The sequence below is a fragment of the Talpa occidentalis genome, unplaced genomic scaffold (genome assembly GCF_014898055.3).
Source record: "Talpa occidentalis isolate TD23 unplaced genomic scaffold, MPIMG_talOcc4v2.1 talOcc4.15, whole genome shotgun sequence".
NCBI classification, from domain to species: domain Eukaryota; kingdom Metazoa; phylum Chordata; class Mammalia; order Eulipotyphla; family Talpidae; genus Talpa; species Talpa occidentalis.
The window spans coordinates 23,278,983-23,301,897 of NW_023601543.1; the positions used below are offsets into that span (position 1 = coordinate 23,278,983).

The 22,915-nt window shown below is 37.4% G+C and overlaps 1 long non-coding RNA gene and 1 pseudogene across 1 annotated transcript in view; both read right to left on the reverse strand.

Moving 5' to 3' along the window:
- LOC119245948 (uncharacterized) overlaps positions 1 to 22,915 on the reverse strand; it is a 116,229-nt gene that overhangs the window by 69,446 nt on the left and 23,868 nt on the right. The gene's annotated exons all lie outside the window — the stretch shown is intronic.
- Positions 18,136 to 18,307, reverse strand: LOC119246865 (U2 spliceosomal RNA; annotated as a pseudogene).

Sequence of the window (22,915 nt, forward strand, 5' to 3'; positions counted from 1 at the left end):
TATTTTAAAGATTCAATCTCTGCTAGTGCTCCTTATGTACAAGAAGCAGATTGAAAAGCTATTATCTTTTTTGCATTAAAATAAGTAGTGATGATGTCTTCATTAGTTCCTCACTCAGGAAGGAGTAGAGTAACCCAAGTGGGGAGGAAATAGAAAGAAACTGCTGAGTCTCTCAAGTCTTGGATGCTTCAGTGGTCTCCATAATCATGTAGAGCAGCACCCGACAAGGCAAACAACTGAAAGCAAAACCAGGGTAAGTTGGCAGTTACCAAGCCTCTTCATTTTGTAAAAATGCCTGGTTATTTGTCAGACTTTTGGCCTACTCATTATCTCCCAATCTGTCCTTTATTTTTCTTGAATGTGGACACCTGCATGGAAAGGGTAGCAAGGGAAAGAAACAAATCCCTGACCCTTAAAACCTCATATGTGGCCTACCATGGAATGTGAGCTTGCCTTTCCCGAAAACATACTGTGACCTTGCCGAGGACTCAGCTACCACGGCTCTGTTCTTCTCTCTTGCTCCGGCAAGTTCTTCAGCTGGGAAGCTTCATGCTTTAGGAGAAAAGGTGATGCCCCCTCTGGTACTCTGTGACCATGCAGAAGATCGCTGTTCTTCACGCAATGCATGCACTGAGTTTGGGGAGGACAGCATTGCTTTAGCTCCATCTTGGGGCATGAAGAAAACTAAATCCTCATTGAGAGATTCTCAAAATATGATTTAATGTGTCACCGGAAACATGTCTTTCCAGTATTGTAACCTGAGTTTTTGCCCAAATCTACAAAATTGCACATGTATGTCCTGGCAAGGAACACCTTTGCACGCAGCTGTTCTGCAAACTCTAAATTAAGTCTCTCTTTTCTCTCACTTGATTTCTAGGATGGTTTCAAAGCAGCTTCAAAAGAACTCTTGATGTCTGAACAACTTTGCCCTCCTTAGATCTTTCATAACTTTCTTTCCCCCGCTCACTTCATCTTTAGCACCTTCATCAGGTCTGAGAATACAGATACAGTTAACTCCTTTTGGAAGCTTTGCTTTGCTTCCTGCAGACACAGTGATGAACAATGATTTTTTTTTAATTTTTAAAAGGAAACAAGAATTTATTCAGGACCCATTTTCTATCACTATGTAAGAACAGTAAAATACTAAAAAGTAGTTTCTCGGCATTTTAACTAAAAAGCAGTGAACAATACTCTCATAGTCACTGTACATAACAGCCCACTGGACTATAATTCTCAATAATTATCTTCTGGGTGCAGAATACAGAACTGACAATTCTAGTAGAGATTTCTGTAGGAGTCAATTTTGAAAACTGCTCTGGGGTACACAGCAAAGCCTGCTGGGTTGTGGTAGAAACTGCATAAACAGGTCCTGTTGACAGTGGTTTAAAGAGAAAGGCATGTCTGGACAGGCTGTGGACAGTCAGGCTAGTCCATGTGGGAGGGAAGAAAAGAAGGAGATTGGTTCTCCAAGGTAAAGTATCTTTTCTTTCAGGATTGTGGGTCCAAAATCTTGAAAATCAACTTACTTGAGGATGGTTGAGCCCCAGATAACTGGCTTATACCATGTCAAATCTAAACTGTACCAAAATACAAGGGTGGACTTCCTGTTTCCTGCATAGAGCATCTCCTTGGTCTAGAGGTCCATTCAGAGAAACAACTGAATGGATAGATTTTTGTCACAGTATAATGTAACGGTATATAACCAGGAAAAAGAATCTAAGAGATTCTCAGAGATCTTGCTCTATGATACCTTGTCATTTAATTAATGGAATAAACTCTATCATCTAAATATTCCTTGCTAGTGTTGTGCCGTCTTTTGAAGCCCAAACATGCGGAAAGTAGGGACTTGAAATAGAGAAACAGCTAGAAGAGGAGCTGAAGCGTCCATTTCATCTCAGTGCTGGATGTACAACAGTCTTTCTTTGACTTTGGATGAATTAGTTAATCGGTTGACTTACTAATTCCTTTTCAAAACTATTTGTACCCCAGCCATACATTATTCTCACCCTAAGGCATATTTGACAATGGTATGAGGCACTATTAGTCACTAATTTGTGAGTGCAAAGGTCTGTAAGAATCTTCTTTTTCTTACTATTTCCAATTCTGTTTATGTCTTTACAAGCCAGTGCACAACCTAGTTATGAACCATACTGTTTTCCAAAAACATCAATCTTTTCATATTATAGAGGAACATTTTCTTCAAGACCATTGAACTCATTTGTACTCTATTGCAGCTTCTCAAGATGTCTCACAGTGTTTCTTAGAATAGTTAGTATTGGCACCTCAGTATTATGGAAAGTGGATTTCAGTTGACTGAAATATAAAATTTATTACACTGAAGTGTCAAACCTTTAAAAATTTTATTTTAGGAATCTCCCCGGTGGTGCAAGGGTTAAAGTCTCAGTGCTATCAAACTACTGCCAGCTCCTGCAACATGAGCAGACCCACATGGTACAGCAGACCTCTCCTGTCTCGCCTGCTGCTCCCCTCAGCAGTGTATATCAGTGGATCTGCCTGTTCTGCTCCCCACTCTTATCACTGGTGAATACTCTCAGCCCAGCCCCGCAGCTCTGGCCTACACTCCAGTTCTTGTATGCATAAATAAATTTTAAAAAAGGAATAAATTTTTAAAAAAAGTTTTAGTTTATTGTTTTATTAAATAGTATTTATTTTTAAGTATGTGTTTAATATGTAATCAAGTTGATTAATTAATTTATTATTTAAAATAGTTTATTATTTTATTCTAAAACAAGGAACCCAAATAAAATTATTTAATCAGAAAGATAAATATCATTTCTAAGTTGTAAATGTAACATCATTTAAAATAAACATAATTTCTAAGATTAAAATATAAGAGAGGAGCTCAGTAATTCTGCCTAAGTAGGCAGATGTGGTGCAAAGAGAACTACAAGTAGAAGAGGGGATGGAAAGATACATAAATATAATTCATTACATATTCACTGTGTTCCATGTGAAGACTGATATTTGGCAGTGTAACAATTATGTAGCAGCTGTTTACAGCAGTTGTCTCTCTGATTGTTCAGTACCTGTGCAGTACCAGTTGTTAAATACTTGTAATAGCACTTAAAACCACAACAAGCCTACAACATAAGTATTAATCCTACAAAGCAGTTATTTTTGTCTACATTTCAAAGAAAGTCTCTGAGAAATCGAGTCTATAGTGTTAGAGGTATTTGTGAATTACCTCATTGATCTTTTTAGGATGCTCCTCATGAGGCATTATCCCAATTTTGTAGATGAGAAAGCTAAGACTCAGAGAGATTAAATAAATTGCCCCCAGGCTGCACAGGTGGAAGAGCAAAAGCTTGAATTCAAACCTAGATCTGAGTCAGAGATTCATTCATTGCATTATGACACATTGCCTTTCAAAGTCTGTCCTAAATTGCCTCTAATCCAGCTCTATGTCCATAGGTAAAATATTCTGGGCTCCCTATTATTGCTGTCAGTGTCAGTTTCCTTCCAGCCATGCCATCTATATAAAAGTTTAATTTAAAGTTTTAGTTTAAGGATTCAATAAGGTATTTGTGTACATTCTAGTCATTCTTATATGGAGAGTACTTTCATTAGATGATCAGATCCATCATTCTCCTTGACAAGTTCTCTCTTGTATGAAAAGAAGAACAGTTCAACAATTCTGGGAACTTGTGATTGTGGCCCTCAGGAATGGAGCCTACTGAACTTCCTATGATGCCAAAGAACTTTCTGACCTCAGTGCCTATTGTGCCCAACATTAGTTCTGAGGGACTTTTAATTGTTTTGCATTAGAATGAAATTTTGAGGAGTGTAGTATTGTGGAGTGGAGACTAGGTAAGCAATGAACGTCAGAAGAACTGGGCTCCAGTCATCATTCTTCCATTCCCCATCTGTGGATGCTCAGGCAAAAGTTCTCATCCTCTTGATTTCTCATTCATTAGCCCTCATAGGATGTTTCGGGTTATTAGATGAAACAATGATGTAAAAATGTAAAATCTATTTTTCTGTAGAAATACACTATTGCATTCATTATTTAACCAATTAAAGAATTCCTTTAAAACCAAAATTGTAGCACAGAGTAGGTCTTCAATATCTACTCCAGTGATTAGAAAATATTTTTAAAATAAGATCACTGTTTCAATAGAAATCTTATTAGAAGGCACAATAAATAATAGACAGAAGTAGGATTCACCACTCTGGTTGAAGCCAAGAAGGGGGTTCTTAGTTCCCTGACCAGTCTGCTCCTCATGAAGTCCATAAACCTCTGATAAGAATCTTAGGCTCCCACAGAAACCCCATTTGAAAATCACTTACATTAGCCACACCCTCATGTTCAGATGTGCTTGAGATCTGAGAGCGAAAAGGACTTGCCAAGTGCCACCCAACTTATAGGTGAGAGTGCTAAAAGTACAAAACATACAATACATACACAACATGGCAGTGTATTTTTCTTGTATAGTGATAATTTCAATGAGGAAATAGGCAAGGGTACTGTATTGGACTTAAAGTAACTAAATTAGGGCAAATAACTTTAATTATATTATTTTGATTTAGATATTTTGATGTGAAAATATTTTGGCCATAGGAACAGACAAACAGAAATCTTTCTGTTCAAAAAAATATTGTCAAGCAGCTCGCCCAATAAATATCTTTTCCAACTCTGTGTCCCCTTTATCAAATCTCATCTCATCTCAAACTCTAACTGTATCAAATGGCTGGTCAAAATGAAAATATCAAGTGCTAAGTTCTCATTTTTTGAAGTTGGTTTCATATTTTTCTATAAAGTTTATCAAAGTAAGATCAAAGCAATATATGCAGACAGTAACAAATGAAAGCATGTGGAAGAATTTGTAATGAAAAGCAGGTCTCTCTTCCCATTTCCTAGCACTACTCTCTGTAAGAGCAAATGATTTGTATTTCCTGGATGGAGCCAAAGCCAGTGTCAAACTGCCTTAGCTCACAACCTTCAATAGGCACTGGCATAAAAGGGTTTGCTAGCAACATCACCAGCTATATTTACCAAGTATTTTTCCGGTCGACATCTCCCAATGGTCCCCCAAGTTTGAGATTCTTGGGGTTAAAACTATGGTCCTCTATCATGCCCAAAGAAGAGGTTCAGCTTAATCCTCAGGTGGCAACAGTTCAACTAGGCCCTACACTGTTTTATTTATTCTTAGAGTCTGAGAACTTAGGATACAGTAAATACTCAATAAAAGTTTGTTGAATAATTAATTTGTTAACCAGCAGAGGTCATAGGAAGCCAGTACATTATCACTCTATTTATTATGTGTCAATTCTATGACTGTAGCACTAGTGGCAATAACTGGAAGGAACCAAGACAGCTTACTCATATCTAATCATTCCTACAGCCCTAAGACACTAGCCAGTAACAAGACAAAGAAACTTGTATCTGGATGTAGGTCTTGACACTGTCCTTGGCTTAATTCAGGGATCAATCTCAAAATAATGGCTGCCATAACAATGCTTATTTATTCAGTATCTAATACAGTGCCTATAACATCTTGGATAAGTACTGTACATGTGTCATTGAGTCTTATCCACAACTTTATTAGGAAACTAGATCCACAGAAAGAATGTCTCTATCAAGGTAATATGCAATTAATATAAAGTGATGGAGCAGGGAAGGAGGTTGAATCTAGATAGTATGACTTTACAATCTGTATTCTTTATGTTTCAAAAAGCACCTACATAGTTTAAAACATGTTCTAAGCCATAATATCTTTCACATAGTAGATGTATATTAACTCTCTTCTGGTCTTCCTGGAAGCAGGAAATACTTAAACAACCATAAGGGAAGGAGGTAAAGAAAGGAGAACTCAAGCATTTAAACACAGAATCAGATCATAATGAGAAGTAAACACATAGTTGGTATTACTATTGTTAATCACCTTCCCCACTTCCCACTCTCCTTAGCATCCCCCTACTATTCTTGAAAGTCATGCAGTTTGATTTTCAAGTCAATGTGCTACAGTTGGCTGCCTTCTTACCATAGGACTTCATCCAAACCTACACCCACACAAACCATGTGTCTACTGCCTCCTGTATCTTATTAAGGAGCATGTTGATGATCCAAACAGAGTGGGAAAATTATGTTTTGGGAGAAAACTGTATGCCTGGATACAGTTGGCTAGGGCAGAACTCGACTGTCTGCAGAAACTTTCTGAGGCTCCCGTCAATAAAAGAGTGAATTCTGCCTTCTAACCTCTCAAGAGGTAGTTTATAATAAAGTTGTATTTTGTTGCAATTTATACCCTCCAAAGAACTTTTGCAGATGTTATCACATGTGATCCTCCTAAGAAACTTGTGAGCTCAGCAGAACATTTCCCTCAGTAAGTAGTCAGTGTCTCCTACTGTGTGCCAAGCCTTGTGCTAGACATTGGCTTAAAGCATATGAATAAGGTTAACTCCTACTCATCCTTCCAATCTCCATGCAAGTGTCATTTTTCAGAGAGGAATTTGGTTATTTTTCCTCCAACTATCATATCCTGCTTGTAGCCATCATGGGATTTATTACAATTTAATTATAGATTTGTTTATTGTCTGGCTTCCCTGCTTGCACTGTAACCTTCAAGATAGTTGAGATTTTGTCATGTTCCCCCACTGAATCCCCCCACACAGTTCAGTGGGGAAGAGATCATAGTCTGGTGAAGGGAAACAGACAAGTACTCCCATAAGCTTAATAAACTAAAGTTGATGCCTTGGAAAAGTTTATTTAGAGTTGGGGTCTAACAATAGGAGGGATAAATTATACTTCTATGTGTCAGAAGAAGCTTCTCTGATGGGGTTACACTGGAGCTGAATCATGAAAGTTTATAAGGGAACAAAGATGGGTAAATACTCCCTCAAAGAGAGAGCAATATAAATAGTAGCTTAGAGGCATTAAACAGCATGTTACATTCTAGGAACTGTAAGTATATTGGTAATTTCTGGAGGATTAAGAGTGAAGTGAAGACTGTAAATTGGTGAGAGATGAATTTGAAGAAATAAGCTTGAGTACAGTTAGCAAGAAGACCTTGAATATTGTACCACCCGATTTGAACTTTATCCCATTCACAATAAAAACAGCTACTATTGGGCCTCCCTGGTGGCGCAAGGGGTTAAGACACAGCACTATGAAGCTATCTGCAGCCACTGCAGCACGAGTTCCATCCCCGGCTGGCCAGGGAGCTACCCACATGGCACAGCAGACCTCTCCTGACTTGCCTGCTGCTCCCCTCAGCAGTGTATTTCAATCTGCCTGTTCTGCTCCCCGCTCTGTCTCTGGTGAGTCCTCTCACCCCTCTACATCTCCGGCCTACACTCCAGTTCTTGTATAAATAAATAAATACTTTAAAAAAATAGTTACTATTTATTGACTAACTTTGAGATGAGTTCTTTACACATACTTCCTTCAAAAAAAAAAACTTTATTGTGGAAAATTTCTCACATATCTAAAATACAAAAAATGATATAATGAACTTCCATGAACATTACCTAACTTCAACTACTATCATCTCATGCCAATTGTTCTGGTTATGTATTGCTGCATAAAAAAACCACCCTCCCAACTTAGTGGCATAAAATAACAACCATTTTTATTATATCCCATGATTTTGAGTCAGGAATTCAGGCAGGGCAATTTGGGTGCATCTTGTAGCACCAAGAGTACTCTCAATTGGTAGATGAACTGTTGTGAACCCGCCTGGGTCGGGTGGCTTGATGGGAATGTTTGGAAGCCTGAATGAGTAAGAATGTGGACTAGAGTGATTAAATGTAGTCTCTTGGGCCTGGCTGTCTCGTAGTTGTCAGACTTCTTGCTGATTTTTCCCTTGGCAAGCATCTCAGAATAGCTAGGTGGAAGCTTCATGAAGTTCTATGATCTCACCTTAGGAGTGACACAGCATCACTTCTGCGCATTAGTTATGAGTTATAAGGTTTGTTAGGATTCAAGGAAGTGGAATAAGATTCAATTGCTTCAATGCTGTCTCTGGCAACCACCAATCTGCTTTTTGTTTCTATGCCTTTACCTATTATTCTGTATATTTCATATAAATAAAATCATATGACCTTTCATCTGGCATCTTTCACTTCACATAATGGTTTTCCAGGCTCTCATCTTAAAGTGGGGGAGTGGCAAGGTCACATTGTAGAAGAGCATGTGGGATGGGAGGATTTGTTGGGGTCGTATTTGGAAAACACTATCTGCCACACCAATCTTGTTTCATCTATAACCCCTTCTACACCCTCCCCACTGCCATGGAGACTAAACCCCGGACATTACATTTTCATCCACAAAAATTTCTGCATAATAAGGACTCACTTAATCCTAACCTTCCTCTTATGAGGCTGGACATTTCAAAAATGAAACCAAGAGATATTTAAATCACTTGTCAAAATCAGAAAACTGGTAGGTGGTTTTGGCAAGATTTGATCCTAGCATATTTATTCTAGTGCTATGTTCTTTACATATTGGCATTTCATAATAGGGAGCCCCTGATGGGTTTTAAATAAGGAAGTAAGATATTCGTAATACAATATAATGGTCTGTTGAAAAGATCTTTCAATTTGCACTGTAGAAAGTGGATTGCAAGGGGCCAGATTGGAGACAGAGAAATCAGCCAAGAGGCTGTAATTAGTCTAGGGCATTATCTCTCAAATTTTAATTTATATATAGACTACTTATAGATCTTGTTAAAATGCACATTCTGTTTTAGCAGATTGGAGTGGAGCATTTCTGACTAACTACTGCTTGACTGTAGATCATACTTTTAGTAGAAAGAACCTAGCCTAAGAATAAACCAAACAAAGAAGGCGAAACAAAACTATCAAACAAAAACTATTTAACATTGCTAAAAAAATAGAAGATACAAATAAATGGAAAAATAACCTCTGCTTACAGATTAGAAGAATTAATATTGTTAAAATGACCATCTTACCCAAAGCAGTATACAGATTTAATGCAATCCATGTCATTGTTTCAATGGAATTCTTCAAAGAAATAGAGCAAACATTACTGAAATTTATATGTAACCACAAAAGATCTTGAATAGCCAAAACAATCTTGACAAAAAAGAAGAGGAATGCAGGTATCACACTCCCAGACTTCAAACTACATTAGAAGGCTAGAATAATAAAAACAGTATGGTATAAGAATGAAAACAGACACACAGACCATGGAATAGAATTAAGAGGCCAGAAATAAACGCACATGTATATGACAGTTACTCTACAACAAAGAAGCCAAAAGTATAGGGAGATGAAAGGAAAGTCTTCAACAAATGGTGTTGGAAAACTGGACAGCCACATGCAAAAGAATTAAAAGTAGAGCACTCTCACACCATACACAAAAATTAACTCAAAATGGATTTAACTTGGATGTAAGGCCTGAAGCCATAAAACACAGAAAAGAAAACATAGGCAGAGCACTCCACAATACTGGCTTCAGTGATGTCTTTAGGGAGTCAACGCCAATGACAAAGAAAACAAAAGCAAAGATAAACAAATGGGGCTACATCAAACTAAAAAGTTTCTGCACGGCAAAAACATTATCATTAAAACAGAAAGACATCCTACTGAAGGGAGAAAATATTTTCATATTACTCAGTTATCAAAAATGATGAAATTTTGCCATTTGTGACATGGATGGAACTGGAGAGGATTCTGCTAAGTGAAACAAGTCAGAAGGAGAAAGACAAATACTGGATGATCTCACTCATATGTGGAATAGAAAGAAATAAAATAAAGGAACAGAAGAAAATTAAACCAAAACAAACCTTAGAAATCTGACATCCAAAGTGAGTCTACGAGAAGGGAAGGGTGAAAGGCAGGGGACAGTGGAGAAAGGAGGGCTGCTGGGCTGTGGTGGATGATTATAGGTGCTTCGGTGGTGGGTGTGGTGTGGTAATATACAGTTGAAGAGGTGTGAATTTATACCCCTAAATCACCACCATGTTGTAAACCATCATCACTGCAATAAAAATAATACAATTTAAAAGCAAAAAAAAAAAAAAAAAGAAAGTATCTGGTCTGGAGCAAGCAGCTTGCTTTAATCTGAAGCTTCTTTTGGTATCTTTTGCAGAAAATTCAAAGAGGAATATAAATATTTTAGGGTTTTGTAGGGAGCTGAGACATGTATTGTTTCCAGGAACTTAAAAGACCATCTTTTCTAGATACCTCACCAGATGAAGTAACTGAAGCTTAAAGAAAGGAAATGAGTCACCTGAGATCACACAGCTGGTTCAGTGAAGAAAGACTAGACTAAGAGGGAACTGGGAGAAGTTTGTCCTCATTTTCAACCTCTCTTCCTTTATGTACCTTTTATAATAGTCTAATATACTTTTTCAAATCAAGGTATAAAAAAGCCTTTACTATAGAATGCTTATATGTATTATTTATAAATTATATAATTATATTTTGCTTACTTGTTTATTGCGGGAATATTTTAAAGCAAGTCCTGGACATCAAGATAAATATTCTTAAAGAAAAACAGTAAATACAGCAAAACAAAGTCAATAGGGGGACCTAGACCTTATTTAGCTCCTGGCTCTGCTAACTAGCTATAGGATCATGAAAAAGTTGGTTAAGCCCTTAGTCTCAAACCTCTTTTCCTAATAAAGGAAACAAAACTTTAGGTTTTATGTGGTTATAACATTAAAATTCTGAGACTACTTGAATTTCTCTAGGGCAACAGAATTTTAAAATAAGACAGATATTTAATGTAACTCAGTTATTTGACAAAGGAAGTGGTTTCGGGAGCATTAGTTAGAGCTGAGGATGAGTGGGTGATAGTTCAGAGGTCTTAAGGTTAGTCCTTGATTGGCAGCTACCATAGAGGGCTGTCGTCACTATCACAGCTACCAAGTTAGCACTGGGAAATGCCAAATTCTGCCATTTTTCCTCTTCACTACTGGACATCCAGGATTAGTTGTTTAAATAGCCTGAATGCCACCTACCTGAATTAAACTGGTAACCTGTGCTGTAAGGATAAAGTGTTTTCCAGCTTCAAACAAATGTCCATTTTCTGAAGTACCCAAATACTTCACAACTTGTTTAGCCAGAAGAATTTCTTCATTCCCACTTTCCTCCTCTTTCTCCTTCCCACCCCTTCCCTTTCTCTTCTCTCTCCCTTTCTTTTGCAGGCGTCCGTGAAAGGCTATTTTTCCAGAGGTTGAATGCTGCCATCTGCTGGTTGAGAGGCTGCACTGAGCTGAAGCAAAGACTTCCTGCCAGAACCACCGCAAAAAAACAAACCACTCAAGGCACCAAATGAACAAACAAAAAAGCAACTGAAATACTTTAATGGTTTATTGCTTTGCCCACTCCTATATTTATTTTTTTGATATAGGTAAAACGTTATTACTTAAAAAATCATAAAATCTGACAAAGTACAGATGAGAAAACAGCCAATTCCCAGAGTTTCCAAATTTTAACCCACGATGGTACATTTTTTCCAATCTTTCTTTAATGAATTTTTGGTAATACTATGACTTTCATTAAACAAATACCTCCTCTATACCAAGCATTTTGTTAGGAATTAAAGATTAAAAGAGTGAAAGAGGGCCTCCCCGGTGGCGCAGCGGTTGAGCGCTGGGTTGCGAAGCTGCCCGCAGCCTCAGCGGCACCGGTTCGATCCCCGGCTGCTCCCCGGCCACCGGAGGAGGGTCCCACATGGCGCGCAGACCTCTCCTGCCGCCCGCTGCTCCCCTCAGCAGTGTACTTCGGTCCTTCTGCCTGCTCTGCTCCCCGCTCTGGCTCTGGTGAATTCTCTCACCCTCCCGCGCTTCTGACTGTACCCAGTGCTTGTATAAATAAATAAAAATAAATCTTTAAAAAAAAAAAAAAAGAGTGAAAGAAAAAATCAATAAAGCACCAGCTCTCATAGTGTCTATTTTCAAGGGTAGGGGCAACAATAAACAAATGAAGACATAATTTAAGGTTACATAACAATAAACACTGTGACGAAGGAGAAAGCATGATAAGCGGACAGAGTGATTGCAGTGCTATTTTAGATAGGATGTCTTGGAAGGTCCCTCTGAAGTGGTAAAAGTGATATTTGCGCAGAAGCCTGAATAATTGGGCCTCCCCTGGTGGCGCAGGCGGTTGAGCCAGCGCGGTGAAGCTGTCTGCAGCTTCTGCAGCGCCGGTTCGATCCCCGCCGGTGGGCGAGAATCCCACATGGCAAAGCAGACCACCCCCTGCCTCACCCACCACTCCCCCCAGCAGTGCACCTCAGTCTGCCTGTTCTGTTCCCCGCTGTCTCTGGTGAATCCTCTCACCTCCCTGCGCATCTGGCCTGTACCCCAGTTCTTGTGAGCATAAATAAATCTTAAAAAAATAGGAAGCGAAAGCACAATGTTGTATATTGAAGATTATTTTCTGGATTAGGAGGCTAATTAAAAATCTCAGTTGCTAAGGTTAAGGGTTGAGCTATGAGGTGCTCCATTGTTTACCTCTGCCCCTTATGTTTTGTTTTACTACAAGCCCTGATTTGTTCATTCATATTTTTAGAAAGTTGTTCTGTGTTTTTCCTACATCATTCTGATAACACCAGTTTCGCAAGTTCATTTGTAAGTGTTAAGTACAAATGAAGGAAATACTCATACTCCTTTAAAAAAGTTTCATGCACACTGCCATTCTCTGTATTTAAGATTAGGTCTTTGCAGCAAAACCACAGCAAAGTATGCAGACCTTAAATCAAACTGATGATTATTTTCTTCTCAACACTATGGTATAAAGGAGCCAGACTAGAATCCAAGTTTTCCTATATTTCTATACTGTATTTCATTTTCCTTGCACAAATAACAAGTGTGAAGACAGCATTTATTAAATTGGGTAAAACTTACTTGCTCTTATATGGAAGTGCCAAATAATTATAAACCAATATTTCCCATGTACTAGAACACGTTTTCATAGGACACAATCGAGGTCTAAATTACACTTTGAGGGCCTCCCTGGTGGCATAAAGGGTTAAATCTCAGCACTGTCAAGCTATCAGCAGCCACTGCAGCATGAGTTCGATCCCTGGCCAGGGAGCTGACCCACATGGCACAGCAGACCTTTCCTGTCTCGCCCACTGCTCCCCTTACCAGTTTATTTCAGTCAATCCACCTGTTCTGCTCCCTACTCTGTCTCTGGTGGATCCTCTCACCCCTCCCCCCACACCTGGGTCTACACCCCACCTCTTGTATGCATAAATAAATAAAAAATAAATCTTTTAAAAAGTTAATAATAAATTATACTTCAATTGTTTGTATGAAGATCTTTATTACTTTGGACCCCAAGTTATCAATGTACAGAAAAAGAGTCACATTTACATTTAAACTTTATTAAATTAATGTGTTCACAAAAGTGACAATAGAACAGTTGAAAATTCTTACAAATGTCATGTTGAAAGTAAAGAATAAATTCTTAGATAAAATTGTAAAAGTTTGGATACAAATTTAACACTTTAATAATAAAACAGTATCATTCAATCTAACCAATTCACTTTTGAGAATATTTAGTCATAAAAGATACTTATTCATTACCTTACTCTAATGATGAAAATGAAGCTTATTTAATTTTCAAAGAACAAAATTAATCAAAGAAACAAATCCTCTAATGTCAAAACATGTAGTTCTGAAAATAGTGCTATTTTCCTAAAACCTCTCATTCAAATTTAGCTTCCTTCTTGCTCTCCTGTCTGTTCTTTTTTGCAAACAAAGCTAAACATTTTTCATATGAGCACTTAGTTTTGACAGATAACTCACATCAAAGCTTAGATAAGAAAAACTTAATTAACAAACTCAGTACAAAGCTAAATACTGTAATATTATCTTATGCTCTTGAATAAAATTCACTACATCATCCCTATTAACAGTAAACCTTGAAGAGGGAAGGACATTTTGGTCCTTAGTTATTGAAGATTGATTCTGGTTCTTTCTTCATTTTCATCTTAGAGAATCTCTCATTGAGTGTAATCTTAGTCTGTGAAAGAGGGAAAAGCTATGACCTCTGAGGATTGACAATCTTACAAAATATTCATGAGTCTTGGTTACTAAAAGTAGACAGAAGGTCAGAGAAGACTGTGAGTTTGATGACCTAGGAGCATGAAGTAGTTTGACTGAGCTCTGTTTCATTCTTGTGTAGACTACCACTGAGTCTAAATTTTCTTTCTCTATCCTCAGGAAGTACTCTTTCAATATCACTCCAAAATATAAATTAGAAACAAGACTGGTACTGAACTGTGGTACAGGTGGTCTCTATCCACTACTACTATATATTATTGCAGAACATAATCAGAATATGGATGAAATTGGGTATTCTGGCTAATTTATCCTGTTGTTAAATAAGAGTTGGAAAATTACTGTTTTGGTTTTAAAGCTTTTGAAAGATTTAAAAAATACATTAGTATAGTTTCTTGCTTTAATACATAATCTGGTAATGTTTTTATCTCCTTGACTTGTGAGAGCCAAGTTGAGCCTTAAGACCACCACAGATATAAATGTACTGTTGATTGAGTTAAAACCATGCTTAACTTAAAATTGATTTTTAGAATAAGTAACTGAAATCAGCTTATTTTAGTGAACTTTTTTATCTTTCATAAAGATAGACTACATAGAATAATTTTGTGTATGAAGGGCTACAGACAAGCTCTGGCTAACCATTCTATTCATAAAAGATACCCTTGTAGGTCCCCCCTGGTGGTGCAGGGGTTAAAGTCTCAGCGCTATCAAGTTATCGCCAGCCACTGCACCAAGAATTTGATCTCAGGCCAGGGAGATACCCATATGGTGCAACAGACCCCTCCTGTCTCACCCACTGCTCCCATAAGCAGTGTGTTTCAGTGGATCAGCTTGTTCTGCTCCCCGCACTCTCTCATGAGTCCTCCTACCCTCCATCCTCCGCACCTCTGGCCTACACCCCAGTTCTTGTATGTATAAATAAATAAAAATAAGTCTTAAAAAAGATACTTTTGTATATACTTAAAGTACACATTAATTATTTAACATTCGGTGAAAAAGCTTATCATGCATGCAATTTTATTACACATACCTGATTACCCATTGCTTGAAAGTTGTATTTCAGGCTTACTCCTTTTGGCTGGCGCAGAACACTCGTGGCTTCAGTATGTTTAGTATTTAGGAACAAAGTTGTAATGCGTCTCTTGTATCTGTCAAACAAAATATTTAATAAATATTTAACAGCTGGTAATATTGAGCATTCATTTTAACCTCTATCACCTCCTGTATCTCTGGCTTACACCGCAGTTCTTCTATGCATAAATAAATCAAATAAATCTTTTGAAAAATCCAGAGTTTAGGTGGCTTATAATCAACAGAAATTTATGTCTCACAGTTCTGGAATCTGGGAAGTCCAACATTAAGGTGTCCACATAGTCGAGATCTGATGAACACCCTCTTCCAGGATGCAGACTGCCATCTAGCTGTGGTCTTACATAGTAGAAAGGGTGTGGGAACTCTGTGGGGTCTCCTTTATAAAAGCACTAATCCCATTGGCTCCATGGATATGACCTAAGCACCTAAGTACCTCCAGATGCTCTACCTTCTACCACCATCATATTGAGCATTAGGTTTTCAACATACTAATTTTCAGGGGACACAAATTTTCAGAACATAGCATATAGTTACACTCCATCAGAGGTAGAGCTTAACAAACGCTCAAATGCTAAGCGGTTATCTTGTTACTGTCAGTTAAGTTGCTGTAGTCAATGCTTTCAAATAAGTCAAATATTTTTTTTTTTTTGTTTTAACATGATCTTTTTTTTTTTTTTCTTTTTTTTTTTTTTTATATTTTATTGTTATATTCCCCATACAATTGCAGCCCCCCATTCTGATCCCAATCCCTCCCCTCCCGCCCCCGCCCCCCTAAAAGTGTCTCTGGTTCATAGTTTTTTGTTGATTTTGATTTTCACTTTCTTATAGTTATTTATTTTCCTGGTCCATTATTTAAGTTTTCTAGATTCCTGCTATGAGTGAGACCATCCGGTATTTTTCTTTTTCTTTTTGGCTTATTTCGCTGAGCATGATCCCTTCCAGCGCCATCCATGTTGCAGCAAATTGCATGTGTTTATCTTTTTTGAATGCTGAGTAATATTCCATGGTATATATATACCACATCTTCTTGATCCAGTCATCTATTTTTGGGCATTTGGGTTGTTTCCAAAGCTTAGCTATTGTAAACATTGCTGCTATAAACATAGGGGTGCAGGTGTTCTTTGGTAAGTCAAATATTTTTTGCCCTTGGTTTTTTCTTTCTGGTTATAAACATTGTTTCTATTAGGATGCACATGACCCCAAAGTAGTGTTTGATTTGGGAAAAAAAGGAGAGTGCTCTGAGTCATTGAATAAATATTATTTCTCTAAGTAACTTTTAGTCATAATTTCTCTTTATTTTCTTTAACAGTGTACCATAGGACATGTGCATGTGTATGATTTTTGATGATAATACACTGCATTCTTAATTTTAAAAGCAGGTAAGTGTAACATTCTAGATGTGGTAGGCAGAATTTTAGAAATGGCTCCCAAAGATTTCCCTCAAGACTGTGAATATGAGATATCACATTCATGAGAATATCTCCTTATCTGGCAAATAAAATCTTGGTGATGTAATTGAAGTTATTAACGAACTAAATTTAAAATATTGGGGAGATTATTCTGGATTATCTGGGTTGGTTTGATCTATTCACATAAAAGGAAATGAGTAGGCAAAAGAAGTCAGAATGATTCAAAGAGATAGAAGGACAAGACACTGCTGTTATTTTGAAGGTGGAGGGGCTCCCAGTGAGGTATTTCAGACTGCTCCTAGACTGACAGCTGACAAGGAAACAGAAGCTCATTCCCACAACCTCAAGGAACTGAATTTCCCAGTAACTGGCATGAACTTGGAAGCAGATTCTTTCCTAGAACCTCCAGCCAAGCACGCAGCTCAGGGCCAGCACCTTGATTTCAGCTCTTTAAGACACAAGGTAGAGCTTCCATATGATCCAGCAATTCCACTCCTAGGTATTTACCCAAATGACACAGAAACATTAATTCCAAAGGGCACCCGCACCCCTATGTTTATAGCAGCACTATTTACAATAGCTAAGCTTTGGAAACAACCCAAATGCCCCAAAATAGATGACTGGATCATGAAGATGTGGTACATATACACCATGGAATATTACTCAGCATTCAAAAAAGATAAACACATGCAGTTTGCAGCAACATGGATGGAGCTAGAAGGGATCATGCTCAGCAAAATAAGTCAGAAAGAAAAAGAAAAATACCGGATGGTCTCACTCATAGCAGGAATTTAGAAAACTTAAATAAGAGACCAGGAAAACGACTAATCAATACAAAGTAAAAATCAAAATCAACAAGCAACTATAAACCAGAGACACACTATGGGGTGGGGGAGGGAAGGGCAGGGAGAGGAAGGACTAAAGTCAAAATAAGGGGGGGGGGTGCAATTGTATGGGGAATATAATCATAATGAAAATGCATACATTTTGCAAAGATGAAAAATGATGTAAGAATTATATAAAATAAAATATTTAAAAAAAAGACACAAGGCAGAGAACCAGACAAGCACACCTGGACATCTACGCTACAGAACTGTGAGATAATAAAATGGGAGCAGTTTTAAGGTGTGGTTTGAGGTACTTTGTTTAAGCAAAACAGAAAACTAGTATACTAGGCTTTTAAAGACTTTAACCTCTTCTGCACATGTACTTATGGAGAGACAATATGGTACAGTAGAAAGCCCACAGGTTTTGTCGCCACACAAATCAAATTTGAAAATAGCTTCTACCACTTAGATCAAGACATGAAGGAAGTTAATATACTCTATTGATCTTATTCATCTGTAATATGGAAATGCTTATACCTACTTCACAAGATGGCTGAGGATTAAATGAAATCACAAAAGTGAAAGTGTTTAGCACAATGCATTCACATAGCAGGCACTCAGTAAATGCTACTATTACTATTTATGTTTCTATGGTCATCACCTCTCCACAGATGCCTTTGGTTAGACCACTTTAAAGGTAGTACAGCAGTGTTCTTCCCTTCCTTGGCTGTAGTTCTGAAACTACACAGTTGCTCCTGATAATCATCACTGGGTCAAGTCCTCCATGATTGTAACTAACATTTGGAACACTGAGATTTACATAGTGTGTCTAGTATATATTAATAAGAAACACAAGGGCTTTAATCTTAAGATTGAAAAATGAGAAAAAATTCTTCCTGGCACTGAATTCTTCATGGTGACAATTCATGCGCGCTCTAAGTAGATACTACACTTGATCTTAGCCAAAAGGCCGAGAAGCGATTCGCGCTCTAAGTAGAAAGGATACACCAAGATATTTATATTCACCATAGGAAAATGATGTATGGGAATCTCAAAAGCAAAAATGAAATCAAGACAGGCAATTTTACTTAGGAATTTTTTGGTTCTGCATTAGGAATGATTACAGAAACTGTTATGGATTGTTCATAATCAAATTCTAGAGGTTACATTTATTCAAATTCTAGATGTTACATTTATTCACCTTTGTTTCATCCCTCCCCCAAAAAAATTTGAATTCAGTTTTACAGACGTCTGTCTGCAATTACCTTTGATATCCCTGATCATTTTCACTGAAGTTATCATTTTCCAGTATTATCTAAATGAGAAAAGTTGAACAAATGATGCAAATGTCTTTCTTCATCACCACAAAGTGTTTATTCTCTCTAATTTAAATTTATTCAACATTTTCAGTTACAATATTCTCTCTGCTTTATCCTCGGTCTAACATTTAATTTCAGATTTCTCCCCCCTACTCACAGATGCAGGAATGTTAAAGCCAATGAACCCATAGAGATCAAGCAGCCCAATCCTCTCACTTAACAAATACGGAAGCAGGGCTTCGAAAATGTCTAGGTCTCATAGTTAGTAGTAACAAAGAGGAAGAAAACTCTCAAGAACTAGTAGTGGCCTGGATCCATGCACTACTTGTCTGGATCAGGAGAAAACAATTGCAGATAAAATTCACGAAGAGTGTCCTGATCATTTTTTGTATAACAAGTGTATGACCTTAACTGTATGCAAGATAGCTAAGTCAGATGGAGAACTGTATTAACATAGTAACTTATTTTTAGAAAGTCTCACTCTACCTCAATCAGACATTATGGGTGAAAGTTTATAATAATTAACTTAAATCCCTTATTCTTATAATTACTTTGTAAGTGACAGCATAGATTATACCTCCATATATTATATATACACAGTGGAATACTATTCAGCTGTCAATAAGTAAAAAAGGTAAAAGTTTACATTTCAACAACATAGATGGACCTTGAAGGGATTATGCTAAGTGCAAATAAACCAAAAAAAGACAAACACCCAGTGATTTCATTCATATGTGGAATACAAAGAAATTAAGCAAATGTATAAATAAAACAAAACAATAAAACCTCTTAGAGACAGAGAATAGATTGGTGGTTATCAGAGGAAAGGTACTTGTGGGTGGGTGAAACAAGTAAAGGTCAATTATATGGTAATGGGTGGATATTGAACGATAATGGTACACATCTGAAACATAACTATTACAAGCCAGCGATCAATAAAAATTTATTTAAAAAAACTTTCATCTAAACACTTTATCTCAAACATGTGTTTTGTGTTAAAGATAGAAGTTTCCAACAAAATAGTAAATAATAAAGAAAATATCTTGGGGATGTTTGAAAAGATGATTTTAAATAATACATGCTACTAACACGTTATTTGTAGCATTCTTTCTGACTTTTATCTAATGTACACTTAGAAGAGAATAATATAAAGTAGGGTGGGGTGATCAAAGGGAAGAGTACTGTAAGACTAGAAACACTTGAGTCATGTAGACATGTCTGACATGTGTGGCTTCTTCATACATTGATGTTGGTAAACATCAATGCATATGTAGATGCAAAAACTGCTAGAAGAATCAAAGGTTGCAAAAACGAAGTCTCAATATATAAAACCACACAGATTCTGTGCTGTAAAGTTAAAAAGGCTATACTTACGCTTCGGTTAAAATTCATTTGATTATTTCTTTCTTGCTTACGTTTCTGGAAGGAGTTTTCTCTTCTTCTCATTATAAAAGTCCTGATATGAATCATAAATGATACTTTAAAAAGCAATCTTTTATTTTGAATAAAATTATTATTTATAATGCATGTTTCCCAGCAATATTATTTTATTAATCGTATTTAAACATCTTAACTAAAACTGAACACTAGAGGAAATTAAAATCCAGTATAGAATTATGATAAGCTTATGCGTGAATTATTACTTACTGCATGTATAACAAAGACCAGAAGAAAACCAGGCATATGGTTGAATATTTTCGTTTAAACATTTAGTTTTTCAAAAGTGATGTCAATAAAATGGCTGTAATGGACTGAATAATTTTGTGCCCCCAAAATTCCTGTGTTGAAGCTCTAACTCCCAATGTGATGGTATTTGGAGATGGGGCCTTTGGGAGGTAATTAGGCTTAGATGAAGTTATGAGGCTAGAGACCCTACAATGGGGTTAGAATCTTTTAAGAGGAAGAGACCGCCACTCTCTCCAATATGTGAAGACACAGAGAAAAGGTTAGCATTTCCAAGCCAGGAAGAGAGTTCTAACCAGAACTCAACCTTACCAGAACTCAACCTGATCTCAGACTTCTCCTGAGCTGGGAAAAATAAATTCTTATTGTTTAAGCGACCCAGTCTGTGGTATTATGTTAGCCCAAACAGACTAAGACAAAAGCAGATTAAGAAGCTAAGAGACCTCCTTCCCGACAAACATCTATTCAACAACAGATAGACGAGTACTTCAGTGAGAACTCTAGAGATCAGCTGAGAAACAACAGCATCCAGGCCATTGTAAAACCAAAAGGAATTTCAACGAAAAGGGAAAAAAAAATGCACGGCATGTAGTGTACTTGTATGTGTCCCTCCCTTCCCAAAGGAAACCTCCCATACCAGAACTCTTCCTCCCTCCCTTGGGGTGGAAACTAAAGAGTGGACCTCGCTGCCAGTTTTCTGGTTTCTCCAGGGCTGTCTAAGGGGATGGTTTCTCCCTTGCCAGACTGAGAGCACTGATGGGACCAGTGCCAGAGTTTGGAAGCAATTGAAAACAAGCAAGCAACATGTTAAAGCCACAGTTTTGCAGACAGATGCCAAAGGAGCAAGATCATAAAAAGTTTAAGAGGTCATAGAACTTTCAGATGGGCAGATTGGTGGTAAATAATAGATTTCCCCAAAATGTTCATCTACGCCTCCATAAGATGTCCAGAACAGGATTTCCAAGATATGTCACCTTGACACATGGTATTTGGAGATGGGGCCTTTGGAATGTGATTATGCTAAGGATAATTGAGGTCCTGCAGAGTTCAAAAGAAACTATGACCTTTACCTTAACTATTGGCATTATCCAGATTTAAGGTTATCTCCAGAAAGTCTTCCTGGCTATAAGACAGTGCAAACATCTAGTTACAGAGCATCTGATTTTTGTCATATGAGTCAATCTCCACTCTACTTAAAGCCCCAGGCCCCTATACCATAACTTAACTCAGATATAAACCCTTGTTTTGTCACATTTACTTTAGAATTTACAACCATGTAAATTCTACATGCTTGTATTTAGTTTTTTTTCTTTCTTTCCTACTAATATGTTAATGTGATTGCTTGATAAGGCCAATAATAAGGGTAGAAATTTCCTCTTCACCCCTACAGTGGTCTTCCCTGCATGAAGCCAGGAGAAGTGGCACAGGTGGTTGAGTGCAGTGCTGTGAAGCTGTCTTCAGCCTCTGCAGCATGGGTTCGATACCGGCCTGCGAGAATCCCACATGGCAAAGCAGACCTCTCCTGGCTCGCCCGCTGCTCCCCTCAGCAGTGTATTTCGTCAGTCTCCCTGTTTCTGTTCCCCACTCTGTCTCTGGGCTCTGGTGAATCCTCTCACCCTCCCGCGCATCTGGCCTGTACTCCGGTTCTTGTATAAAATAAATAAATAAATCTTAAAAAAAAAAAAAAACACAGGAGAGGTGGTTGTTTTTTCAACTGTTCAAATCCCAACAAAAGATTACAAAGCATGCAAAGAAACATACACTTGGTCCATTCAAAAAATAAAAGTAAGGGACCTCCCTGGTGGCTCAAGGGGTTAAGACGCAACCTATGAAGCTATCCGCAGCCACTGCAGAAGAGAGTTCAATTCCTGGCCAGCCAGGGAGCAACCCACATGGCGTGGTAGACCTCTCCTGACTTGCCCGCTGCTCCCCTCAGCAGTGTACTTTGGTCAATCTGCCTGTTCTGTTCCCCACCCTGTCTCTGGTGAATCCTTTCACCCCCTGCGTCTCTGGCCTGTACCCCAGTTCATGTATGCATGTATAAATAAATCTTTAAAAAAAAAAGATAAAAGTAAAAGTAAAAGTACAGAAACTAACTTTAAAGAAACACCAATCTATAAGCTGCCTGATAAAAAAGTTAAAATAATGATCATAAAGATGTTCTGTGAATTAAGAGTACAGATAAAAACTAACAAAATCAGGAAAATGGTGGATAAGCAAAATAAGAATTTCAGCAGTGATAAAAACTATAAAAAAATCTAAAGAAAAATTCCAGAGCTGAAAAATATAATAATTGAAATGAAAAATTCATTAAAGGGGTTCAACAGAATACTGGATTAGGCAAAAAAAAAAAAAAAAAAAGAATCTGCAAACTTGAAGACAGGCCATTTCAAATCAAGTCAGAGAAGCACAAAAGAAAAATGAAGAGAGCCTATGTTACTTATGGGACCAACATATGCATCATAAAAATTGCAGAAGGGGAAAAAAGAGAAAAGGGGGACAGAAAGCTTATTGAAGAGGCACATGCAACCAAATGATAAATGCATAAATTCATGAACAAAATGTGGTATATACACACAAAGGAATAT